The sequence below is a fragment of the Lissotriton helveticus genome, chromosome 2_2 (genome assembly GCF_964261635.1).
Source record: "Lissotriton helveticus chromosome 2_2, aLisHel1.1, whole genome shotgun sequence".
NCBI classification, from domain to species: Eukaryota; Metazoa; Chordata; class Amphibia; order Caudata; family Salamandridae; genus Lissotriton; species Lissotriton helveticus.
The window spans coordinates 358,513,079-358,539,911 of NC_136060.1; positions in this window are offsets into that span (position 1 = coordinate 358,513,079).

The window sequence follows — 26,833 nt, forward strand, 5'->3', positions numbered from 1 at the left end:
CTGTGCTTACTGAAGTTACTAGCAAAGATACCTCTTTGTCTACCGACGTTATGGAATTACAAGAGCGGGTGGCGCTAGTTGAAGAAACCAATACTCACACGGCAGGTGTTGCTAAAGCATGCAAGACCCAGGTGGCTTTCCTGCAATCTAAGGTCGAGGATCTTGAGAACTGCCAGCAGCGCCATAATCTACATATTTTTGGCACACCTGAGGGGAGAGAGGGTTCGGATCTAAGGGCATACATCATCAGTCTGCTCCAACAAGCATTTCCTGATCTTTTGGATTGGGACATGGACTCCCAAGTTCAACGGGCACATCGTATACCCTTTACTATTCCACAAGGGAATTGTGACAATCCATCTCGACCACGTCCCATCTTGATCTTTTAGGCAACTTCTTGCTGCGCCAAGCAATTTACACAAAAGCATGCCCTTCGTCTCCTGTCAAATTGGACACAATTAATATCTTTGTGCACTCGGACTTGTGTAAGTCCACAATGGGCCGGCGCTGGAGGATGTGGCAGCTAATCGACCCTTTTTAATTGATGTGTTTGCAAGTCCATCTACAGGAGCCAGCATTCTTGACGACCATAAGAAATGAAAGCTCTTATTTTTTCAATACTGTACAGGAGGCCAGACAGGCTCTTTTGAAATGGTAAGCATAAGCATCGGGTGGAGGCGTTACAAGTGCACGGGGATAGAACAAATAGAAACTGAGTATAACAGGACTGTATGCTTATCTATATCTCTGTACCCTCCCCCTCTGCTATCTTAATAGCCTCCCCTGTTTTTTCCTCATCTTCGTTTTTTCAAGAACAAAAATTTAAAGAAAAGAAAAAAGGGGCAGGGTAAAACTCGCTGGAGGCGGGGGAGTGAGGGGGTGGGGCGGCTATCAATGAGTGTTTAAGAAGGGTTTTTTTCTTTTCTTGGCTAATTGCTTGTATGATGGAAGGGCTTGGGGCCGCTGGACCATGGGGGTGCTGGGTTGACGACAGCTCGGGGGAGGGATGATTCCTTTCAGAAGGCACTGAGGGATTTGCAGGGCGAGGGTCCCTTCAGGACAAGGGGGAGGACACACATGATGGATGTATGTTTTTCACTGGGTGATGGAGGAGGGCTGGGGGTGGAGGTGTAAAAGCCATTTAATTGTTAGAAGTGTAGATGTCCAAATTAAGATGTCAGATTTTTATAATATTCAATGTCAGACCTAAAAGTTATTGGCTGGAATGTTACTAGGTTGAACCAGTCTCGTAAACAGCGTTTAATTAGGGAGGTATTTTAAAACCACAAGTAGTAGGCCTAACTGAAACCCATTTAGCATCTAAAGATAGGTCGATGCTGGGACAGCTTGATTATGACACATTAGTATGCACATCACAGTCAGTTTCTATTCTATTCTATTCTATTCTATTCGGGGGGTTACCATACTAAAATCAAGGACCTTAGTCGCTACAGTGATGCGTACATTGTTAGATAGCAGGGGCAGATGGGCTATAGTCCAGTTGCTGATAGCGGGTCACGCCGCTACGATCTGTGCCATATATGGTCCCACTTGGATTTCGCTGAGAATATTGATCAACCGAGTGTGGAATTACTGGGCTGGGATGGGTATTTTATAATCTTGGGTTATTTTAATTGCATAATGGACAGTAAAATTGATACTACTAATAGTAAGAGTTGGGCAAGATGGTCTAAAATTAGAGCAGCAATTTGGGAGCTCTTGCATATTCATCCGCTTGATGATGCATGGTGAGTTCTGTATCCTACACTGCCCAGCTACACTTATTACTCATACCCACATAAACAGTATTCTTGTATAGATATGATCTTCACCAAGAGGTCGCTTTTGGAAAATGTTTCAGTCGAGGTCTGTCCTAAGATCATTTCGGACAATAATCCTGTCATGCTGACCCTACAGAGGCAACTTGGAGCTAGAAAAGTTATCTGGCCTTTTTTATTTCCAAGATACTTACTCTGTAATTCTCAGTATGTGGCAAACATCAGAAGGGCTTTGAGGGAGTATTTAGATAACAATTTAGGCACAGCTAACATCTCAAGTGTATGGGATTGTATGAAATAGTTTGGCAGGGGGGAAACTCTACGTTTTTTCCTGATTCGAAATTGACTGGCTACTGAGGCGACCGAACTGGCCCGGCAAAAGCATTTAGATTTAGAGCACCCACATGCTGGGGCAATCACTGCTGGTTATGCAGGGGTGCAGGTAATCTACCTTCAGATGTTAAAAATACTATCTAAAATCAACAGGGGTTTAATGGGTAAGATCGCTTCTAACTATCATAAACATAAAGCTGTGCAATACGGATACGGGAAGAGGGTGGGTCGGGTGTTAGCCCTTCAGATTGCTGATAACAAGGCCAGGATCAATGTTAACATTATCAGAGGGGAGGGTGGTAAGTCATTTACTCAGCCACAGGATATAACAGAGCAATTTAGGCTGTATTATGCAGATTTATATTCAGCTGCTCTCTCATTTTGTCAACACACCTGCTATGAAAACTTGTAGGCGAGTCGTCTTACTCGCTTGGACTGCCTTGACGATGATGAACTGCAGAAAGACATTTTGTTGACTGAGGTTGAAGAAGCTATGAAGTCCTTACTCTCAGGTAAAGCGTTTGGCAATAATATCAACCCTACTTGAATTCTATAAGGTATTGCATGACTTATTGCCTTTGATCTATCTGCAACCCAGCTCGGATAATATCAATGGGGGCAATGTGCCTGACTAATATTGTGGTCATTCCTAAAAAGGGGAAACCAGTTTATGATAGTAGCTCTTACCATCCAATATCACTCATTAATGCAGAGCCAACATTTTCTCCAAAATTCTGGCCTCCTGTTTAGCTCCATTTATCCATAAATTGGTATCAGCACAGCAGCATGTCTTTATTCTTGGAAGAGATACAATGGCCCACATAGGCACTGCTATTGTGGCTTTTGACGTCTCCTGTAAACTTAATATAGAAACGGACATGGTCATGCTTGATGCTGAAAATGCGTTCGATAGAGTAGCCTGGGAGGCCTAATGGCTTACTATGCAGTAGGCTTTGGCCTCAGGTTCATCTCTGCGGTACAGAAATTGTACAAAAAGCTGGTTGCCAGAATCAAAGTGAATGGCTTGACATCATCTACTCTTGATGTACAATGCAGGACACGGCAGGAATGCCCTCTGTCACCTCTGTTATTTGCTCTTTACATCGAGCCATACATAAGGCACTTGCTTCATAATGGAGGGATCTCCCCTGTTAGTCTTAATGGTATGGAACTTAAGGTTACAGGGTATGCCGACGATATTGCGGTCTACTCTACTAATCTGGCTGATGCCATTACACACATTATGCAAGAGGCTGAGTTAATCGGTTTGTTTTTCAGGCTATAAGCTGAATGTCGCTAAGACTCAGACAATCATTAATTTTCATTCAGATGCTCTTCCTACAACATTGGGGGTTACCTGGCGTGCAACTTATCTTGGGGTATGTATCTGTAGTGAAGTTAATGATATTGTTACATTAAACTATGACTCCCTTTTGAAAGCTGTCGCACCCCAACTGCGTAGTTGACAACGGCTACCATTGAGCATCTATGGGAGGTGTAACATTATAAGAATGAAGAATGAATATTCTCCTTAAATTTTTATATCTATTTTGTTCTATACCATTACGCGTCCCCCTGTCTTTCTTCAAGAAATTGAATAGTGTTTTAGGTAGTTATATATGGGTGTACAAGCGGACCCGGCGGGCACTCAAGTTTATGAGATTAACATATGCTAAGGGAGGTTTGAGGCTCCCAGATTTTCAGCTCTATTTTAGGGCTTCATTTGCTGGTCGGCTCCACAGTCTGCTTTGTGGACTGGATGCTGGCCCAACATTGATATCTTATCAGCTTGCTTGTGGCCCATTAATGGGGTTTATGCTGTATAAAACTACTGACCCTAATTACTTTAAGCGGGTAAAGTTTAAAGAAATCATAGTTATAAATCAGATTTGGCTTGACATCTGTAGGCAACACTCTTTCCTGGCGCAGCATCGATAGACCATGCCCAACCTATTCCAGGATTGTATTGGAAAAGACTGGCAATCTTAGGGTATCACCCGACTGGGCCAACTCTATGATGGACAGGGGTTCCGCTCTTTTACTGCACTTAAGAACAAATTTGGCCTTTCACAATAAACATTCTTTATATACCTACAGGTTAGGGATTATTTTATATAAGGCAAAAAGTTATTAACAATGCCAAACTCGTCGGAAATACTGGCCGGAATATATACATGGACTGGCTGTGGGCTAATTGGCTCAGTTTATCAACATGTTTTGGCTCGCGCTAATGATGATACCTTACAAGTCGCGGGTAAACTTAGCTGGGTAATACAAGCTGAAATAACCGCTGAAGACATCCAGGAATGTATGGAAGTACTTTATCAAGGGGTAACATCAGTTAACTTAAAGTTGCAACAGTATCGGGCTGTATAAATGTTGTATTACAGTCCGGCGGTTATATCTAAGTGGGCATCTGGTAATTCGGAAAAATAATTTTGTCCAAAATGTCGGCTAAATGCTGCAGACCTCCGGCATATGTTCATTGACTGTCCATAGGTCGACGTATTCTGGAGGGGGGTCTCTAGTATTCTCAGTCCACTTCTGGGCCCTAATTATCAGCTTACTGAAAAATTAATTTTTTGGGGGATTAGAAGTGAGGCTGTCAGCGACTCGAGTCTTCTGGCAACCATTATCATTGTGTGTACCCGTTTATGTATCACTAGAGCCTGGGTAGATACTACCAGTCCCAGTGTTAATGAATTATGGGTTCTACCTAGACAGGTTTATGAGATGGAACTCGCTTTGGCTAAAGCTAGACGACCATGTTCTTGGTTTAAATGTAATCGGATTTGGACTGAAATTATGGGAGAAATAAGGCGTTGTTTACCTATGATACTGTTTGTTTTCTTTTATGTTTCCTACCCATGGGTATATGACATATGCGCTTCATTTTCTTTTATTTCTCTTACCCTTTTTTTCCACTCCACAAACGTGGTTATGATTGATTCTCTCCTTTTTTTCTTCTTTTATTCTGTTAACTATTCTATTGGAGTCTTTTTCTTTATGTTGTTGTGAAGGAGAATTTTGAGATTTGTCTACTCTTCTAATTTCATGTATTTAACGGTTGTCATGCTTATGGCTTAAAATACTTCTAAATAAATAAAAAATAAAAAAGAATTTGGTGGTCGATATTACTGACCCACGATATTTTTGACACACTATTTGTGCAGTTCGATATTCTTTGCTCGATATTCTGTCTATGCACCTTTATTTACTTGCGAAGTGAAGAAGAGTGGTAAGAGAACTGAGAAACTTCACAATTATCATGAGGATAGGGATTGATGCTAATAGAGGTTTGAAGGCTGAGCCTTCTTTCACGCATGCCCTTTTAAATACTTTGTGACATATTCTTTAGGAAAATTAAAAATCTACATCTGCACATTTGAAGGCGACGGGCAACCACCTTAGTGACCCCCAAATAGAGTACATTGCCGTAGTCCAACCGGGAGGTCACCAAGGCGTTGATAACAGACCTCTGGGTGTCGGATGGCAACATCCACAGTATCTTTCTCAACCAGCGCAAGATGGCAAAGCAAGTAGCCGCCACTTTCATCACTTGCGTCTGCATTGTTAGGCCCTGATCTATGGTAACCCCCAAGTTGCGGACATGTGCTGATGCTGGTGGAATAGGACCCATTTCCGCCGGCCAGTGTTTAGCGCACCACAGCTCGGGCCTGCTCCCGAGGATAAGGATCTCCGTTTTTTCCCCGTTGAGCTTCAGCAGATTTTGGTTCATCCAAGTGGCTATTTCGCTAAGCCCCGACTGAAGGAGGGAAGTGGGGGACTAATCTGAATGAGAGAGGGAGAAAACTATCTGCGTATCGTCCGCATAAGTGAACAGCGTGAGCCCTCCACGCTTCGCAATGAGAGCTAGCGGAGTTACATATAAATTAAAAATAAGAGGGCTAAGAATTGAGCCCTGGGGAACTCCAAATGGGGAAGCATGGACCTTAGATGTCGAGGAGTGGGAGAAAACTTGGAAAGTCCTATCCGCCAAGAAAGATTCAATCCATTTCAGAGCTTTACCACCAATACCTAAAGAGCCCAGTGCTCTAAGTAGGATGGCGTGGGAGATTGTGTCAGAGGCCGCACTGACGCCCGTTGGGCTAAGTTTTGCGCATGATAAGACCCGCTTCAATTCAATTCACTGAGATCTAATAGAATCAGTGCGGTATTGTCCCCTCTCTCAAGCATCTGACGGAGATTCTCGGTGACACTCAAGAGGTTAGTCTCTGTCGAGAATCCCAGGCGAAACCCTGACTGGGAGTCATGCAACAGATTATTGTTCGAGACGAACAGGGCCAAATGCTGGTAGATGTTTCTTTCCAATAATTTGGAAAGGATAGGAAGTAGCGGAATCGGCCTGAAATTGGCGGGGATTTTAGGATCCGCCAATTGAGTAGTGAGCATTTTAGGTATGATTTGGTAACACCTGCTTTTGGAACTGCTGATGCTGAGCACCGGCAGGACCCAGCTCACTAAAAAGCCCAGGAGTTAGGTGGATCCCCTCCTCTTGTGATACATTAACTGGGGCAGTAGTTGGGCCAGGGGGGCGAGGCACCTCAAATGCACCCTTTACGGCTACTGCTCAAACAAATTGAATGTATTTAGTCTCTGACTCTTTTTTATTTTGCTTGTTGGGTCAATATTCCTCGTGCAGGCCAGACTGGGGAACCTTATACAGGGGTCTTGTTGCTGCTATAGCACCCTGGTTCCAAGCGCACCCAGAAGAAGACTTGAGCCAGGAAGTCAGCTTTCTGATTCCATGAACCAAGTCTAAGGCCCAAGCACAAACAGGCTTTAAAGGAAGCCGCGGCAGTACTCACCTGAGTGCACAACAGCAGCAGCTTATTTACATTACTGCAATATTCACTTTGAACCCCCTCCCATTTTTCATAGGTGAGGTCTGTTTTGATCTAAAAGAAATGTCTGTAGTAGATTCTCTCACATCACCCATATTAAACAGAAATGAAAGGGAAACAGTGTGCATTGTCTATTTAAATGTGGATAAATACAGACGGAAATGGCAAAAAAAGTGAATTCCATTAAACCGGGAGCCCTACATATAAATAGGCTGAACACCCTTCTGTCCCAGGCAGGACATATGTGTTTAAAATTAACTATCCTCCTAATTTAACCAAAAATGCCATTAAAAATCTCAGAAGCAAAATTTTCACATCTAACAAGGAAATACATAATGGACTCCTTCTTCTGTTTCAAGAAGAGATCTATACTCAAAGATATTATCTTCTTCACCAATCATCATGCTCAATGGAGAAAAGTGTGTTTGTCCTTACTCATTCTGGACACCGCAGGGCCGTGATCAGGCTCCTCGATTTTCCAACTACTTCAGGTCCTGGGCTAAACTGTAGGAATCATTTACTTAGAGCCTGTGTTTTTAATTAGCAGAAGGACGCTCGACTTGAAGGGCTCCCAGCGCTTTTTAATTTTCACTTGCACTGCACAGTATGTTTTAATTTGGCACAATTTGTTTCTGACTTAAAAGTTACTCTTGTGTTTTTGGCCAGATCCCTGTTCCACCACTGAATTATTCAATTTGTTGTGGAGGGATCGTTCGCCATTACAGGAAGTGCCACTTTCACTCTTCCGGTTACCACCGAGGTCAGCAGTCTAGCTGTTGCCTCCACCGGTATAAATTTCTCTCTGGCATCGAGAGACTCGGACTTCTGGACACTGCAGGGCCGTGATCAGGCTCCTCGATTTTCCAACTACTTCAGGTCCTGGGCTAAACTGCAGGAATCATTTACTTAGAGCTTGTGTTTTTAATTAGCAGAAGGATGCTCGACTTGAAGGGCTCCCAGCGCTTTTTAATTTTCACTTGCACTGCACAGTATGTTTTAATTTGGCACAATTTGTGTCTGATTTAAAAGTTACTCTTATGTTTTTGGACAGATCCCCATTCCACCACTGAATTATTCAGTTTGTTGTGGAGGGATCTTTCGCCATTACAGGAAGTGCCACTTTCACACTTCCGGTTACCACCGAGGTCAGCAGTCTAGCTGTTGCCTCCACCGGTATAAATTTCTCTCTGGCACCGAGAGACTCGGACTTCTGGACACCGCAGAGCCGTGATCAGGCTCCTCGATTTTCCAACTACTTCAGGTCCTGGGCTAAACTGTAGGAATCATTTACTTAGAGCCTGTGTTTTTAATTAGCAGAAGGACGCTCGACTTGAAGGGCTCCCAGCGCTTTTTAATTTTCACTTGCACTGCACAGTATGTTTTAATTTGGCACAATTTGTGTCTGATTTAAAAGTTACTCTTATGTTTTTGGCCAGATCCCCGTTCCACCACTGAATTATTCAGTTTGTTGTGGAGGGATCTTTCGCCATTACAGGAAGTGCCACTTTCACACTTCCGGTTACCACCGAGGTCAGCAGTCTAGCTGTTGCCTCCACCGGTATAAATTTCTCTCTGGCACCGAGAGACTCGGACTTCTGGACACCGCAGAGCCGTGATCAGGCTCCTCGATTTTCCAACTACTTCAGGTCCTGGGCTAAACTGTAGGAATCATTTACTTAGAGCCTGTGTTTTTAATTAGCAGAAGGACGCTCGACTTGAAGGGCTCCCAGCGCTTTTTAATTTTCACTTGCACTGCACAGTATGTTTTAATTTGGCACAATTTGTTTCTGATTTAAAAGTTACTCTTGTGTTTTTGGCCAGATCCCCATTCCACCACTGAATTATTCAGTTTGTTGTGGAGGGATCGTTCGCTATTACAGGAAGTGCCACTTTCACACTTCCGGTTACCACCGAGGTCAGGAGTCTCGCTGTTGCCTCCACCGGTATAAAATCCACATGCCCCCGCTGACGCGCAGCGGACGCGCGCAGCGGACGCGCCGTGGGCGCGCCGCCGGCGTGCCAAAGGCGCGCCTAAGGCAAGCCTATCTGCGCCCGTCCGCGCCCGGACTGGGCCCAGGGCCACCCCCCCTGGTCCTACTATCTCAAATCGGGGATCCAGTGCTATCACCACAAGATACTCATCAGCACAATTGCCAGCATTTAATGCCGGTGCAAAGGACATTCACTGTGCCACTATATCGCTATACAATATGTCCCTTCATGGACCAGCCCAATGTCCCACTTGCTCGTTCAGTCTTCCCATTCCTCGCCCCTCCTCTAACACGGCCCCACTTACTCACCATCCCCATTTCCGCGCAGCGCTCAGTAATGTTCGTTCCCTTCCCAAGCATAACCTAGATATTATGGAACTCATCATCAACCAAGATCTAGATATTCTATTTATTACTGAGACCTGGGGTGATGCTTCATCTGGTCCCGACTTTTGTTCGGCCACTCCTCATGGCTACCGTGTGATTAGACAAGACCGACCCACGGGAAAGGGCGGTGGGTTAGCCATCATCCACAAAGCCTCCTATGCCACTAAAATAGAACCACAGCATCTTCCAGATTGCGAGGCCTTCATCTACTCCCTCGCACTTAACAATAATCAAATGCTTAGAGGCACCCTTCTATATCGCCCCCCTGGCTCCCGCAAACGTTTTCTGGCAGCACTGAATGATCTCATTGGACCTCTAGTTGAATCCCCGTATTACACTTTTTTAGGAGATTTTAACTTCCATCTCGAATCCGACAGTGATATAGACTCTATTAAAATCATTAACGATCTACATTCGGTAGGACTCCAACAGATAGTGTCCTCCCCTACCCATCAAGCTGGTCACACGCTTGATGGTCTCTTCACCAATGATCCTAATATTAGCCTGTCAGCGGTCCTTCCTGTGACTTGGTCGAATCATGCAGCAGTCCTGTTCACCATTAAGGCCCATAATCCTAATCCACCTCAGTCCAAAACACATACGCCTAAATTCACTCGTGCATGGAACAACGCGGATATACCGCTACTCTCCCAGACCCTCTCTAACTCTCTCTTTAACAGCATTCCCAACCCAGTCCCAGCATCCAACGTGTACCAGGACTGGATCCAGGACGCCTGTAATCAGGTAGTACCAATTAAAAAGACCTTTCCCAATCGTTCTGCCCCCTGGTTTACAGAGGATCTCAGACTCCAGAGACAGCACTGCAGAAATCTGGAGAGACACTGGCGGAAGCAATACAACTCTCTGGATAAACAAACTTAGAAGGATGCACTGTCCATATACAATCGTGCAATTATTTCCCAAAAAAGTATCTTTTTTTCCTCTCAAATTGAGGCTGCACAGAATTCCGCTAAGAAATTGTTCCAGGTAGTCAACACCCTTTCCACCCCTAAATTAAGTGAAGCCACAGAGGCATCCCAAGACCTCTGCAACTCTTTAGCCGATTTCTTTTCCACCAAGGTTACGAAAATATACACAGCTTTTACCTCCCACCCTCACCCCATCGCTCCCATCCCCTTCTCCCCCTCTCCGTCCCTTTCCCATTCCTTTTCTCACTTTCATAAGGTCTCCTTTGAACAGATAAGTAACCTCATTGCGTCCACTAGGTCAGGCTCTCCTTTAGACCCCTGCCCACAGTCCATACTCAAACAGATGTTAGAGGTTATCACCCCCCCTCTAATGGACATCTTTAACTCCACATTTCTTACAGGGCTCTACCCCCCGTGTGGAAGAAAGTGGCAATAAAACTCCTCCTCAAAAAGCTTTCCCTAGACCCCACGGCATCAGTCAACTATAGACCGATAGCCTGTCTCCCTTTCCCTTCCAAGATTTTAGAGAGTCTTATGAACAGGCAGCTTTCTGATTTCATCAATCAGAACCATCTCCTAGATGACACCCAATTCGGCTTTCGGCAAGGGCATGGGACTGAGACCGCCTTGATAAAAGCAACGGACGAAATCAGGGCGATTCTGGACCAATGTGGGACGGCGGTTCTTTTACTCTTGGATCTATCTGCCGCCTTTGACACGGTTGATCATTCCATCCTGATCGACCGTGTCGCAGCTATAGGGATCAACCATCTGGCCAGGGATCTCCTTGTATCATTCCTCTCCAACTGCACTCAAACCGTAAAACTAGGCACCTTCTACTCCCCCTTATTTACTCTGCCTTGCGGGGTGCCTCAGGGATCCTCGCTAAGCCCTACGTTATTCAATAAATACGTTTCGGACTTGGCGAGGATAATTAAATCATTCGGCCTGAGGCTAACCACCTACGCCGACGACACCCAACTGGTGCTAGCTGTGCACAAAGATGGGGCAGCTGTCGCGTCCAGATTCCAGGAGGGTATGCTAGCTATAAACTCCCGGATGTCAATAAACTGATTAAAACTAAACTCAGAGAAGACAAAGGTCATGACCTTCGGCACTTTACTCCCCGCCTGGTCATCCACCTGGTGGCCCAATGACATGGGCCCCCCTCCACAACCTGTCGCTAAGGTCAGAAACCTCGGGGTAATGCTTGATGACAAACTTACTTTTCATCACCACGTAAGCAATGTGGTATCTTCCTCTTTTTACATCCTAAGAAAAATTAAGAAGCTAATGCCATATCTCCCAGCTTCGGCAGGAAAAACCCTTGTCACCACCCTTGTCTTCTCCAAGATTGACTACTGTAATGCCCTTCTCCTTAACGCCCAAGAGAAGGTCCTGAACAAGCTTCAATCCGTCCAGAATGTGGCAGCTAGGGTTCTACTTGGCATCCCCAAAAATAACTTTACTTCTATATCCTCCTGGGTACGTGCCAGAAGCCGGATCAAGTTCAAGGCGCTCTGCATTGCCTATAAGGCCATTCATAACCTAGGTCCCCAGTTCCTCAAGAACGCCTTCTGTATTTATGCCCCCATCAGATCCCTTCGCTCTTCCACTGCCTTCCACCTACCAGTCCCACGTACAAGAACGTCTTCATGGGGAGACAGACGCTTTTTAGTGGCCACCACCAGACTGTGGAATACCCATCCCCATTTCATCAAAACCTCTCCCATATTTAAAACTTTTAGGAAACACCTGAAGACTTGGCTTTTTAATCAATAAGTCCGTTACGGCGTTCCCATGTCCAGATACATAGTCCTCATGCGCCGAGACACCCTCGGGTATTTGCGCGCTATAAAAATCACCCAAACATAAACATAAACATAAACATCTACCAAGTAAATACCACATGACTATAAACTTACAATTGATCGTGTCCTCATGATTGTTCAATGCTGAAGTCATTATCTCCATCTATAGCAATGGTATTGTGCTCATTCAATCATCTAATTTGGAACTGATGAACGCTTCTCCTATATCAAGAATGAGATAGACATGGTAGAACCCCACACCCTGTATCTCAAATCTCCACTGACTCCCTTCCAGCTGATAACCACACTCCATCTACTCCCAGCCCTACCTCATCCTACCACTCACCCACCAGTTATATCACTACAGACCAAAACTCACCCTCCTCATTTAAAAGTGTTGACCCTGCCCTAAGATAACTCCACTCCAGTAACTCTCTTTCCCAACCTGTATGTGAAATCTATATCAACCACTCTCTCAGTGATGATAACAGTTACATCACTCCTAATCAGATATCCAATATTAAGATACCAATAGACACTACTGCAATATACTAATCTCCATCCCCTTCGATTCAACGAGATCCCAATTGCACAATGCTCTCACCAGTCTTGAGACCAATGCGTGTCTCTACTCCTTTAATCAACATGAGCACCTTCTGTCAAACCTACATAATCTAAATTAAAGTACTAACTCTGTCCAAAATCCCATTATCCACTATCCCAAAATATTGACTTCTCCTCTTATACCAAAGTCACATACAAATTCCCTCCGACTGAACTCAATAGCTCCATCAGTCTCAATAGTAAAGCCCATCTCTCCTTTACACTTGATGCTATAACATCAGATCTACTTCAGGTAGGCCCTGATATCCTCAATATATTGCATATCACCTCTAACCTGGAACGGAAATGGTTGACTCAAATGACACACTACAGGATCCGAAACACTTCCATCCCTAAATGCCCTCCTGCTTTGAGCCTTGCCAACACCTGGGCTTCTTTACCCAGATGGAGATGCAAACTGAATGTAGACCATTCCACCCAACCCAACAAGCTGGTTAGACACCTATCGGACAACAATATCCTCTACATTCTCACCTCAAACAACCCCACCCGCACTGACCACATTATGGACTCCACACAAATTCAGACAGTTATCACCCAGAGAATCCTATCCTTGATCCAGATCCATCAATGAAACAAACATTAAACAAGTCCCCATCTCACACTCATCTACCAATGTTACCAAATCATAGCTAAAATGCTCACTACTCAATTGCTGATCAGCACTGAAACACGCTGCAGACATAGCTGACCTAATAACCCACCTGGACCTAGACCTCCTTATTATCACTGAAATATGGCCACATGAATCCCCATCCACTATTCTAGACATCCTAGTTCCACCCAGTCATGATATCATCCGAATTGACCATGCAGGCTGCCCTAGGGGTGGCATAGCCTGTAAATATCCAATCAAGCTCTCAGGAAAACAGACCAATATTCTGCCAATATCCTCTTGTGAATATTTGAGGATCAATATTTCGAACAAAGACAACTCAATTTGCAAACTGCACATGATCTACCAGCCTCCTGGAGAAAACCATACATTAATCGAACAAATTATTGAGATCATCTCTACCAACAATGGACAGCACAACAACCACATTTTTCTTGGCGATTTCAACATTCACTGGAACAACAAGAGCTAGTGAATTGTTTCAAGACCTTCTTCCTTGACCTCATCTTTACTCAAGCCTGTAATAGCCCTACTCATAATAAGGGGGCCACTGCATATTTAATCATATCTAAGGAGTACACCATCCAAAGTGACTCTATCCATGCGGCTGGACTGACCACCACTGCATCACCTTTTTCATAGCTGAAAGGGCAACTGTTAGAAATGGGAATGCTGTTTGACTAGGGCAAGTACCTAAGCCAGGAAGAAACCACCACTCTAGTCAGGGCAAAGGTGTTACACGCTGAAGATAACCCCTGCTCACCCCCTTGGTAGCTTGGCAGGCTTATCTCAGAGGCAATGTGTAAAGCGTTTGTGCAACACATTCACACAGAAACGACACACTAGGCATACCACAAAATAAATCCAACACAAGGATATATAAAAATAGCATTTGTATTATCAATACACACATTAGAACACAATCACATATAACTCTGTGCCACTAGGCACTTGTCATGACTTTACAGGGTGTAAGTTGGTACATCTGCTGTTGCCTAAAGCCAAGGTGAGATCTATCAGGTCATGATGATAAGGAAAAGTTCCAAATCATTCAAATGCACCCCAAAGGACAGCATTCAATGTTTATGTTAATAGCATTTTTATGGATTATTTTAAATATATTTTATATCCCATGATCCCTACATCCTTCTTTTGCCTTTTAGGATTCTTTTTAATCATTATATATTACGCTTTTTCAACAAATTTGTTTTGAAATGTACATTTTTTTATTGTTGACTACAATGTTGATTTGTTGTTGTTTACCTGTACCACAGGCATTTTTTCTCTAAGAAGAGACTTGTGGCTTGTGCCAGACTACTAAGGGTCTGGATTCTTCAAAGAAATGTGCTATCACTTTTAATTCTAAATAGTTTTTCTGATCTGGGGTCTCAGCTACTGCACATTTCGCTATTCAGAAAACATACACTCACAACACAATTTGTCAGTTAAGCCTTTTCCACCTTTGTTGGCATTGTTGCCTCTTCTTCTGACTCATAATACTCTGTATACTGTGGGCTTATGTTCTGTCCTGTGTTTCAATCACATTTTGGTTGATTTTTTTTTTTTTTAATATATTTTTATTGCAGATTCGTGGGGAATACAAGCTTACATTGCAATATCACGACATTCGGTGGTGACCATCATCAGAGGACGTAGAGAACATAACACAGCTGTTCAGCCCACAACCCGGAGGTCGGGCGGCGGTAGTCACAGGATGTCTAGAAGAAACAAAAATCAGGAGAAAGAAAGCCAGGAAAATCTCCGTCCTCAGGCAGTCACTTGAACCATTATCTGCTTTTCTCCATCCCCACACTCATCCAGCCCAACAATTGTACTGCTACAAAAAAAAACAATTTCCCACCCTCCACCCCCCGTCAGTGTCGCTGCTGGTGTGGGCTTTATTTCAATATATGCATTTATGATCCAATGAGAGCTGGTCATCAGTATATCTAGTTGTGTCTCATGGAACCCTCATGTGGTTACTCATCGTCATTCTCATCCTCTTGCAAATGATCTTTCAGCGCCTGCACCATCCCTTCCCATGCCCTCGCCATCTCCATGCTCTTCTCATTGGATGTCCTAGTGGCCTGCTGAAACCTGACTGTACTCTCTCCCTGGGCCCATTTCAGTAATTCGTTCGTCCACCTCCTACTGGACGGGCCCTCCCTTGACTTCCAGTGCCAGGTGATTTCCCTCTGTGCCAATATGAGCCCCAAGTCAATAAATTTACTAGTGATCTTTGTTTTAGCCGTGTGGGGAAACCAAAGCAGTAAACAGGTGGCCATATCGAACTCCAGTTGGCGCTCAGTGATTGCCTGAAGCAGCTCCCCCACCTCGGACCAATAAGTTCCCAACTGCGGGCAGCTCCACAACATATGATCGAACTCTACAGCAGGCGCCATGCATCTAGGGCATACAGCGTCAAGGACCTGGAAGTGTCTCCTAATCTTCCCCGGGGTAAGGTAGGCTCGATGCACTACAAAAAAGTGTACCAGCTGAAACCGGGCATTTCTGCTCCCCTTCCACGTACTCCATAGTATGTGGCCCCACACCGTGTCTGGTATCGGCTTACCAAGGCTGTCCTCCCATTTCAACTTCAAGACCGTAAGTGGTTCCAAGCCCTCGGCCAACATCCGGGAGTGGAGACAAGTGATCGCCTTATAAGTGCCCGCTGCCATCACCACATATTGGCAGGCTGCAGTCGTGCCAGGCTCCACCTGTCCCATCTGCCAGTGTTTACGGATCGCCGTTGTCACAGCCGCATGAAGGAGAAAACCACCATCCGGGACACCAAAGAGGTCCTGCACCACCCGGAAAGGCAACAATTCGCCATCGGCATAAAGGTCGCCCACCATGTGGAGACCCAGCTCCTCCCAATCCAGGAGCGGGGACCAGTCCCCACCATGCGGTAGTGCAGTCAACATACCCAACGGGATTTCAGGAGCGTATGGGCGGGCTACCCCCACTCGCCTCTGGCTCCTGTTCCAGCACAAATGTAGGGTACTTTCCTCGAGCGTCAGAGCGCGCAACTCGAGCCTCTGCTGCATCACTATATAAGATAGTACATGTCTTGGCACCCCCTCCCCTCCGGCCTGGGCAGGGCCCCTGAAAACTCTCGCCACGTTCTGAGTGAGGATCTGCAACTGCGCCGCCAAATAGTAGAGCTCAAAATTAGGTACCGCCAGGCCACCCTCTGCTCTTGGCCTCTGGAGCGTGGTCAGAGCCACACGGTGTCGACCATGTCCCCACAGGAAGTCTATTGTCACGGTGCGTAACTCCCTAAAGACCCTCTGTGGGATCCACCGCGGCAGCGTGCGGAAATAATAAAGCAGCCTGGGCAAGGCCACCATCTTCAGCAGCGCCGCCCTGCCTTGTATCGAAAGGGGAAGGGTCGCCCAGAACGCCATACAGCCTCTCAAGGCACGTATACAACGCCCCACATTCCCGTCCAACAGGTTATCGACGCCGTGGTAAATGCGGACCCCCAGATAGGTAAAGCACGAAGGTTCCCAGATAATGTTCCGGGCCAGCTGCGGTCTGGGCGCGTCCTCCCGCAACGGAAAGAGGCAGGTCTTGCTCCAGTTCACCCGAAGGCCGGATAGCCTCCCAAAAAGCGACAACAACTCAGTCGCCCCATCCAGGGCCATAGCTGTGTCCTCTAGGAACACCAGCAAGTCATCCGCATAGAGTGAGATGTACTGTGGAGACCCTCCGCTCAGCACTCCAGCATAGGCCCTTCCTGTTCTAGCCCGGGCCGCCAAGGGTTCCATCGCCAGTGCGAACAACAGCGGGGAAAGAGAACATCCCTGCCTCGTGCTTCTCCCTACCGGATAGTCAGAAGAGATCACCGAGCCCAGCCGCACCCTGGCAGACGCTGAGGAGTAAAGGACTCTCGTCCAGCGTCCAAAGTGTTCACCCAGACCGTATTTTTCCAGCACTTTGTCGAGATAGGTCCACTCTAAGCTATCAAAAGCTTTCTCGATATCTACAGACAATACTGCTGGCATCTGGTCCGGGTCCCATGAACTATCCAATACGCGCACAAGGCGGCGGATGTTGATCGATGTATTTCTGGTCGGGATAAACCCAGCCTGATCGGGATGGACCAGCGTGGTCATGTGGGGCAAGAGTCTAGTAGCCAAAATGCGGCTCAGAATTTTATAGTCCACCGTTAGCATGGACAATGGTCTATAGGAGGTCACTTCGACGTCCTTCTTACCCGGCTTTAAGAGTGGAATTATCAGAGCCTCTCTCATCGACTGAGGTAAGTATCCCAGTTCGAGCGCCTCGGCATACACCACCAGCAGTCTAGGCGCCAGGACATCAACATAGTGAGCATAAAATTCCACTGGAAGGCCATCCACACCCGGTGTTTTATTCCGGGCCATCTGCTTGATCGCACCCCTTATTTCAGGAAGCGTTATTGCGCTACCTAGATCCTTAGCACTATCCTCATCCAGTGTCGGGAGTTGGATCCCCGCAAGATAATCCTCTATCTCGGGGATCCCCACCTCCAGCTGGCTAGTATAAAGAGTCGTGTAGTAATTGAGAAAGCGGGAAAGAACCGCCGCTTGGGAGTAGACCATCCCAACCGACTCATCACGTATACTCAGGATCGGGCAGCCCCTGGGAATCGGGTTGGCCAATTTCGCCAGCAGCGTACCCACCTTATCACCCTCCATATGAGCTTTCGTCAGGTATAACCAGTAGTCATAACTCCTCAGATGTTCAGTCTCCACAGCCATTCGTTCCCTCGCCTCCAACAGTTGTGGGTGCAGGGTCGGATGTTCCGGTCGCCGGCGTTCTAGGTCCCGCAGTGCCCCCTCCGCCTTGTCCACGTCAGCTAGAAGGCTCGTCCGTACACCGGAGTACTTTCCTATGCACAGTCCTCTGACCACCACCTTGAACGCGTCCCATTCTAAAGCCCTGGTGGTGGCGGTCCAATCGTTGACGGCAAAATAACCCTCGATGCCCGCTCGGAGGTCAGAACTAAAAGCCCCGTCTTCTAAAGTTTCGGGCCGCAACCTCCAAGTGGGAATCACGGTTCGAACCCGTTGCCATTTGATGTGCACCAACTGGGGGTTGTGATCAGATATGGTCCTGGTCAAGTACTCCGAATGCGACACCAGGGCTGCTATTGTAGTGTTACAGAGGATCGAGTCGATCCGAACATGCAACTCGTGGAGTGCAGAAAAGTGGGAGTAGTCCCTATCAGTAGGGTGTTGACCTCTCCAAACGTCTATGAGGCCCCATTGATTCTGCCACGCCCTCCTCTGTGTAGCTAGCCTATGGACCGGGGAGGAATGTAACGGTGGGTGTGACCTATCCAGCAGTGGATCTGCAATCAAGTTAAAGTCGCCCCCTAATAGGACCTGTCCCGCCAGGAAATGTGCCAGAGAACCGGACAATTTATCAAAAAAGCGGGCTTGTTCCGAGTTAGGGGCATAAACACTGCAAAGTACCACATCCCTACCACATAACCTGCCCTCCACCGCCACAAATCGTCCCTCCGGATCTATGACCTGGTTCGTAGCCTGGAAGGGAACTCCAGCCCGCACCCACACCAAGACCCCCCTAGCAAATGCAGAGTATGCTGTGCCAAACACTTGGCCACGCCATCTTTTCTGCGAGGCAGTGCATTCCGACTTGGTGAGATGGGTCTCCTAAAGCAGGGCAATCTGGACGCCACGTCGCACCAAGTATGCATGTACCTTATGGCGCCTTGCCATAGTCTGCAAGCCACGTACGTTCCATGTTAGACATTTCAAATCAGGTGAAGTCCCCATTATGATCATCTTTCAGCACCTCAAGCGTACCAGGCATCCCGCCCACACTCAAACAGCACTGACCCCCAAACACAACACCCCATACAACTCCCTCAGTCCACCCCCCCAGAACAGGACCCAATAACACATCAGTCCCCATCCAAACCCCCTTAACAACACACACAATCCTAATCTGTGGTAGTCACCACAGTAAGCCTTAAGGGCAATAGGAGGCGGGTCTGGGCCAACGGGCGGCGTGCGCCGCTTTCACCCCAAGTCCGACATCCCGTATAAAAGTGCGTCACCTGAAGTCCAGCACCAATGGACCCTCAGGATATCCGCTGCAGCAGGGCCAAGTCCCAGTAAATCCAGCTCCAAAAGGTTCATTCCCCGAGGATCTCGTCCGCCGTCTGAGGCGTGACCACAGGGCCTCCCGCACTGTCCAAATCAGAAAGTTCCGGACCCGACTTCTCCTCCGCTTCCCCAGAGTCCGACCCCATTGCTGATCCACTTTTCTGGGAGCCTGTGATCACCGCTGTCGCTACCAGAGCTCCTCGCTTGTCGGCGGCCATTAGATCAGTTTGTTGTTTCAGCAGCGCCCTATTTCGCCTGCGGATTCTCTGCGATTTCCGCACCCGGACCGGCTTCTGCCGTTCCCACTCTTCCCTCCCTCTGCGGTCCGTGCCAGCTCTGTACGTTTCCAGCCACGTCCAGGCCTCCTCCGGAGTTAGGAAAAAATGCGTAGTTCCGTCCATGATAACCCTCAATTTGGCCGGGAAGAGCAGAGAGTACTGAATCCCTTCTTCTCGTAGTTCTTTCTTCACCGATAGGTAGGAGGCCCTTCGCCTCTGAACGTCTTGAGCATAGTCCGGGAATATCGTAACCATACTATTCTCCACCTGGAAGGGTCCCCCCGAGCGAGCTCTCTAACAGGTCCCTGTCCTTAAAATGCAACACTCTGGCCACCACCGGTCTAGGAGGTCCACCCTGCAGAGGCGGCCTGGCCGGGACCCGGTGGGCTCTCTCCAAGGTGAAGAAGGGAGAAAGGCCTTCCTCCGGAGCGACCACAGTCTTGAACCAGTTCTCCAAGTACTCCACCATGTCCCCACCTTCTGATTTTTCTGGAAGGCCCACCACTCGGACGTTGTTGCGCCGATTGCGACTTCCGTTCCAAGACCTCCAGGCGGGCCAGCACATCCTTTAGCCTATGTTCCGCCGTGACCACAGCTGGCTTCAGGTCTTGGAGGGACAGCTCAGTGTCCTTAACCCTGTCCACCAGTTTGGCATGGTCCGCTTTCAGGAGCCCCAGTCCCGTCGCCACCTGTGCTATGTCCTGGTGTAACGACTCCTTCGTCGAGGTTATAGCCTCCAGGATATCATCAAGGCGCTTATTGAGCCGCTGTTCCTGTGTTGAGTCCGTGGGAGACCCATGGGCCCCTTGGTCATTGTCCCGTCCCATCTTACGGTCGGGCTGTTGCTTCGGCTTCAGCACCCCTGCCACCGCGGCCCCCGAAGCCTTTTGTTCCTCAGTCGCGACGTCACTGTGGCCCCTTCGGGAGACCCGGGCCTCTGGGTGCCGGTACCTGCTCAGGGGTCCCTCCACTAAGGGTGTGTCGTCAAATACCACGCTCGGAGCTACTCCACTGAGCAAAGCCCCCCTCAGAAGGCAAGGCAAACACTGTGCACCTCCAAGTGCGTCACCCCGCCGACCGCCATCTGAGGCCTCCAACACGGAGCGAACCGTCCACAGCAGTGCCGCCATCAGGGGGGTCCCCCACCATCCGCTCGCCGGTACACACCTCCAGAAAACAAGTGCGCCACGGTCTGGATCCGAATCTCAACCTGGTGCCCCCTCTCAGACACGGGCCATCGAGTTAGAGTTTCCCTGTGCTGCCGGGGACCGCCGCCATTTTGTCGTCACCACCGGGCTCCCGATCAGCTCCGTCGAATGTCGTCGCCCAGCGGACCCCTCCTCCGACTCAGAACTGGTCGCAACAGCTGCCCCAGGTGTTCCAACGTCCGGTGCTGTGTAACAGGCAACGACCAGGAGAATTATCAGGAGAATAACCGGGATCGGGCGCGGAGCTACCAGCTCACGCCGCCATCCCCGTTGGCGTCCAAGCCACGCCCCTCTCACATTTTGGTTGATGTCTGTCATTCACACCCTGTCAGTGCTTGGAGACAACATGCTGTAGACCTCTACAAAAATTACAAATATATAATGTCAAATACATACAAACCGATATTCTACAGTCATACCATATGTTTTTTGTGATGTCAACGTGTGTCCAGATAGGTTATTCGGGTAAAACTTGTCCTCTGTTTTAGTATCAAGCCAGACAGAACAGTTTGCTAAGAATATTATTGAGTCCTATTTCTATATAAGATCCATGTAATTTGAAGGCATATGTTCCAGAGGAGTACTTGAGTGAATCCATTTCAGGTAATCATGTAGTAGATCTTTAAAACTTTCAAGTGTGTCATTCTGTAGAAATAAGCCCTGTGACCAGGCAGGGTTAAATTTTGGGTGGAAACCTGTCTTATGTTTTTATTCCACTCATAGAAACACATATCCCTACAGATCTCAAAAATCAAACCCATACCTACATCCAGGCTCCTGCCGTGCAACAAAAGTAAGCCTGGACGTAGTTCGCTGAGTTCCACTGTGGAACTCCGTTAAGTGCAAAAAAAACTCTGCTGTGCTACGCGGAGCTCCGCGAGCACTGTGTGCGTTAGATAAATGCCGTTCGCTTTGATTTTCAGTGGCAGGTGCTTGTCCGCACAGTACAATCACCACAAACTGCACCATGCACAGCGCAAGGAGGTGCTGCTTCCTTTCTGCCACTCAAGTTGATTTTTACTTGAGCGGAAGCTTTACCAATGCGAACAGATGGTTTCTGAACACGAGCGGTCGCGCCCATATGCGACCACTCGCAATCAAAAATCTGACCGCCCGCGTTGAGAAATCTCACCGGGAGGTTGATTTTCCACACTCACCAACTTGATGTTGACGATCACGAACAAGGAAAAATCATGGGGGAAGGTGGATTTTTGTCGCTCGCACTCACCAACTTGACGTTGACGAACAATAGTAAGAAAAAACTCCGCTCAGCAACACAAAGCGAGTTTTTCAGGACACCGTGAGCTACACGTAACGCGGAGTGCAAAAAACTCCGCAAACTCTGTGAGCAGAGCAGATTTCACCGCCCAGACAAACAAAAGTGTGCCTGGTTAGAGTAGTTGGCTGTATGAAAACAGGGCCATGGTTCCAGGATTTACTCTTAACTATGTATACTTACTTTCGAAATGCTTTGGTAGCCAATGTTCTGGCTATTTTATTCTGGTGGCATACAAGTTTTAGGGGGTGTGATGCTACGTAAGTGGGAATGTAACCACGTGCAGAGTAAAACAGCCTAGATGTACTGTAAGTCCCAGAAAACTATCACTAAGATGGTCAACTGACATTGGTTGATGGTCTCTATCGGGGTAGAAATATCCCCTCCATGGCACAAACAAGAGTGCTCCTCTGCCCTGAGTGCCCAAATACATGTATCTTGTATACTAACTTATTATTTTTGGTCCTGTCATCACTCTGATCTAGTGTGTGCAAGTTTGTGCTAGTTCTAGGCCTGTCCTTGAATATGAGAAGTCCTGTATGTATCCTCTGACTTGTATTTAGTGTTTTGAGTGGTGGTGGCAGCATGATGTGTTTTAAGTATCAGTATCAGTAGTGTAACCAGACCTTTATCTGGATGACTAAAGTAGAGGCCTACCGGTCTACTTATGTTGTGGTCTGCTTCCATGCACTTTCCCCGTCCCTTGTGCTAATATTCCAAGTGCATGTTTAGTGTTGGTTTGAGTGGCCTGTGTAGTAAATGCATGGTTTCTGTGTGAGCTGAGTAAGAGACCCACTAACATGGCCTTGCACAAGTTGGAGAATGAGGACTTTGCTCCAGATAACGAAAGTGTATTGTTCACATTCCTGTAGCTGCACTAAGGAGAATAGAAATAGAAATGAGGGGAGTGTAGATAGCACTTCTTTAGATATTCTCTGAGGCCTTAGAGCAAGGAGTAATCCAGACTTTAGTCATGCTGATGACATCCAGGTGCAGAAACCTTTCATCTCTTTGTGCCTCTGTTGGGGGTGTTCCAGTATGGAGCGGACCATGCTGTGAGCAGCCTCACTCTACAAAAAGACTTTGTCTAGAGAACAGCATGTAAAGGAGACTTGAAAGAAAAACCACCTCAAACCGGTACTGCAGTATGAAACAATGGATCCAAAACTTCTGACTGCAAGTTGTATGTAAAAGTGGGATCCCAACTACCCCACTTTGTTCCTGTTTCAAGAACTCTATGATTAAGGATGGGAATGTGATACACAATTTCTGCCTGACAGTCAGTCTATCAGTGTTGAGGTGGCATCAGTTGAGGGGATGTCACCTAAACACTAGGACCCAGATTTATCATTCATCACGCAACTCTACACTGCACAGCATTGCATTAGATTGTGTTGCGGCATAGAGTGTCAGAATCCTGCGTCATGGATGCACTGTATTTATCATACCTTGGTGCAGAGCTCAGAGATGCATCACGGAGTGTGATGCAGAGTTGTTGTTTTGGTACCGTAACACAACTTCACCCTATGTGTCCCAAAGTTTAATTGCATGATGTAAGACACTTTTACATGCTTCAAGTCAACATTACCTCATTGAGGAGTGCAATGTATTGCAGAAAGATAGGAAATGCCACAGTGCGCTATGTACATTTTGTAGAACATATGTAAATTTTGCACCATGGAAGGAGCAACAGGAAGCCAGGAGACAAACCAATCCACAAGATGTACCAGAAGTAGTTGGCAAAAGGAAGAGAACATCCAACTTCACTGAGGAGGAGAGTGAAATACTCATAAGTGAGCTTACCAAAATAAATATTTAATATTTGTCACGTCAAAATTACCATTAGCAAAAAAGGATTATTTATGGTAAACAATAGTTGGCCGGCTCAACTGTGTGGTACCAACAATATGAACTGTTTGTGGAATGTAAAAAGCATGGTATGGTCACAAATGCAGTACCAAAGAATAACTGCCAGGAAACTTAAAGCTGCAAAAAGGACTGGAGGAGGACCCTATGTCCAGGATGAGTTGAATCCACTGGAGGCGCAGGTGGCACCCATTATTCCAATGGAGTTGCTTGCTGTAGTCGAGGGCCAGGACAGCGCTGATATGGAAGACCAACAAGACATACAGAGTGAGTCTGAAAAGATTACGTGCCACGTTGTCACAATTTGATATTACGGCATATGACAAACATAGGAGTACATGGATAAAAAAGTTCATATAACACAAGTATACCTTGTTAAATGAGTAACAGACCTCTGTTAAACACTCTGGTGGCATGTGAGAAAGTAATCTTTTTTTAATTTTTTTTTTTAATGTTTCACCCCCATTTCTTTTGACCCCCCAGGCACATTGGGAAATATACATACAATTCAACATGATTATGATACAATTCAAACCTAGCACGAAAATTGAAGGAAAAGATTTGTAGAGCAAATAATAAATGATGGCAACCAAAATACATCAGATCCCAGTCATCCTAAATCTGCCCTTTGACCCTTTAAATTATAGTCAGCTTGATCGTCCCCATTCAGCCTCCCCGACCCTCCCAACATCCAATCTCGAATGGCAGCCCAAATTTTAGCACCCAATCTTCTCTTCCTTCTCCCTTTAATCCTATATATTGACGATTCAAAATTATACAAGGCCAGCAATCTAGCTCTCCAATTCAAGAAAGTTGGAGGCTCAGAGCTAATCCACTCACTAGTGATACATACTTGAACCACTGCCAACATTATAAACAAAAGTGCAGTATCAATATTATTTCTTGTATTGGCCGGTGAATCAAAACCCACCCCCGTAACAACAAGTTCACCCGTAATTATTATCTGAGTTCAGAAGATAATACTTAAGAAACCACCCAAGTCTAGATAAAAGCCCCCAGTCTCGGACAAGAAAAAAACATATGCATTGAGTCAGCCGCAAACAACCCACATCTATTACACTTATCCCCTGCTGTTGTTCCCTTTCCACTTTCCTAGGGGAGTAATATAAATCCCATAGAGCCATGTAGTGCTGGCTACGAAGCCTACCTGTGATTAGAACACTGTTAGGAAGTTCCAGCGACTTACTTATATTAAGACCCACCACGCCAAATTTTTGCTTCCATTTCATTTGACAATTCTCCAAATCATCTGGGAGGACTGTGACCAGTTGTTATACTGTCCCATCGGAGTCTTCTTCCTCATTTGCTCAATTAAATCATTTTTGCCAAATTGCTTTCCCATATTTGTACCAAATTTCACCATAAAACTGCAAATTTGTAAGTATTTAAAAAAAGTCTTGCTTGTCTAGGACAAACTTTTCTCTAAGATCTGAGAATGCCTACAGATCCCCTTGTTCCAACAATTCGCCTAGACAAGATATGCCTTTTCTACCCCATTTGAATACAACATGATCTCTACAAATTGGTGGGAGCAACCCAGAGGCCTTAAAGGGAGTATAGAAATTCAATTCTGAGATATGGCATAGCCGTTTAATTTGCTCCCACACTATGTGGGCTGCCCTCAGGATCTTAAATCTTGTTTTTTTAAATAAGATGGCTCTACAATAGTCACTAAATAACCATCGGCTTCCTACCCCATAACAAGCTCATAAATCGATGGACGATGGCATAAAGATATAGGGGCTTTCCTCCCCAAAATCAATGGCCCCATAATCTGCATCATGGCAGCCCAATAGTACATTATAAAGTGTGTAACCCCGCAGCCCCCTCGATCTCTTTTAAGAATCATTTGCTTATGGGCCCTTCTTGTTCTTCGGTAGCCCCACAGAAATCTTGAACATAGTCTCTCCAATTTTAAAAACACTGAATTGGAGAATTCTAAGGGGATTGTTCAAAATATATACAAATATTTAGGAAGAACAAGCATTTTTAAAACATTGCATCTACCATGCAAGGATAGATGAAGGTGATCCAAGCGTTCCAGAATAGTATTTACCTTCTCCATAACTGGGAAAATGTTCAGGGCTGGGATCTTATCCACGACAGGAGTAATTATAATTTCCAAATACGTTGCCTCCGGTATTACTGCCACGCCGGCCGGGGGATCTTGACCAGAATAAAGAATTTGGTGTTTTTCGATGTTAAGCTTATACCCCGAAAAGTAACCAAACTGTGTCGCTAAGGTTCTAATTACTGGAAGCGCAGTTGCCAAATCACCAGATACTATGACAATATCGTCAGCATAAGCAAGTGCTCTGTATTCAACTCCACTGAACTAATTGGTTTAATATCAACCTGACAGTTTAATTTGCACAAAAATAAATCAATGTATAAAGCAAATAATAAGGGGGAACAATGACAGCCTTGTCTTGTACCCCGACTAATATTAAATCCATCTGATTCCAACCCTGAGATCCATATAGTTGCCACCGGACTAATATATAAGGTCTTAACTGCTTGAATAAATTCTGGACAGAAGCCTTTCTACCACAAAACCTCCCACAAATAACGCCAGGAGACCCTGTTGAATGCCTTTTCGGTGTCCAACAGGATGACCCCCAGCGCCGAGTCTGTTGCCTGTGCCCAATCCAGAAGAGTAATAACCTTTCTTACATGATCAGCAGTATCGCTCCCTGGAATAAAGCTGTGTTGTATGAAAGATACAAGAGGA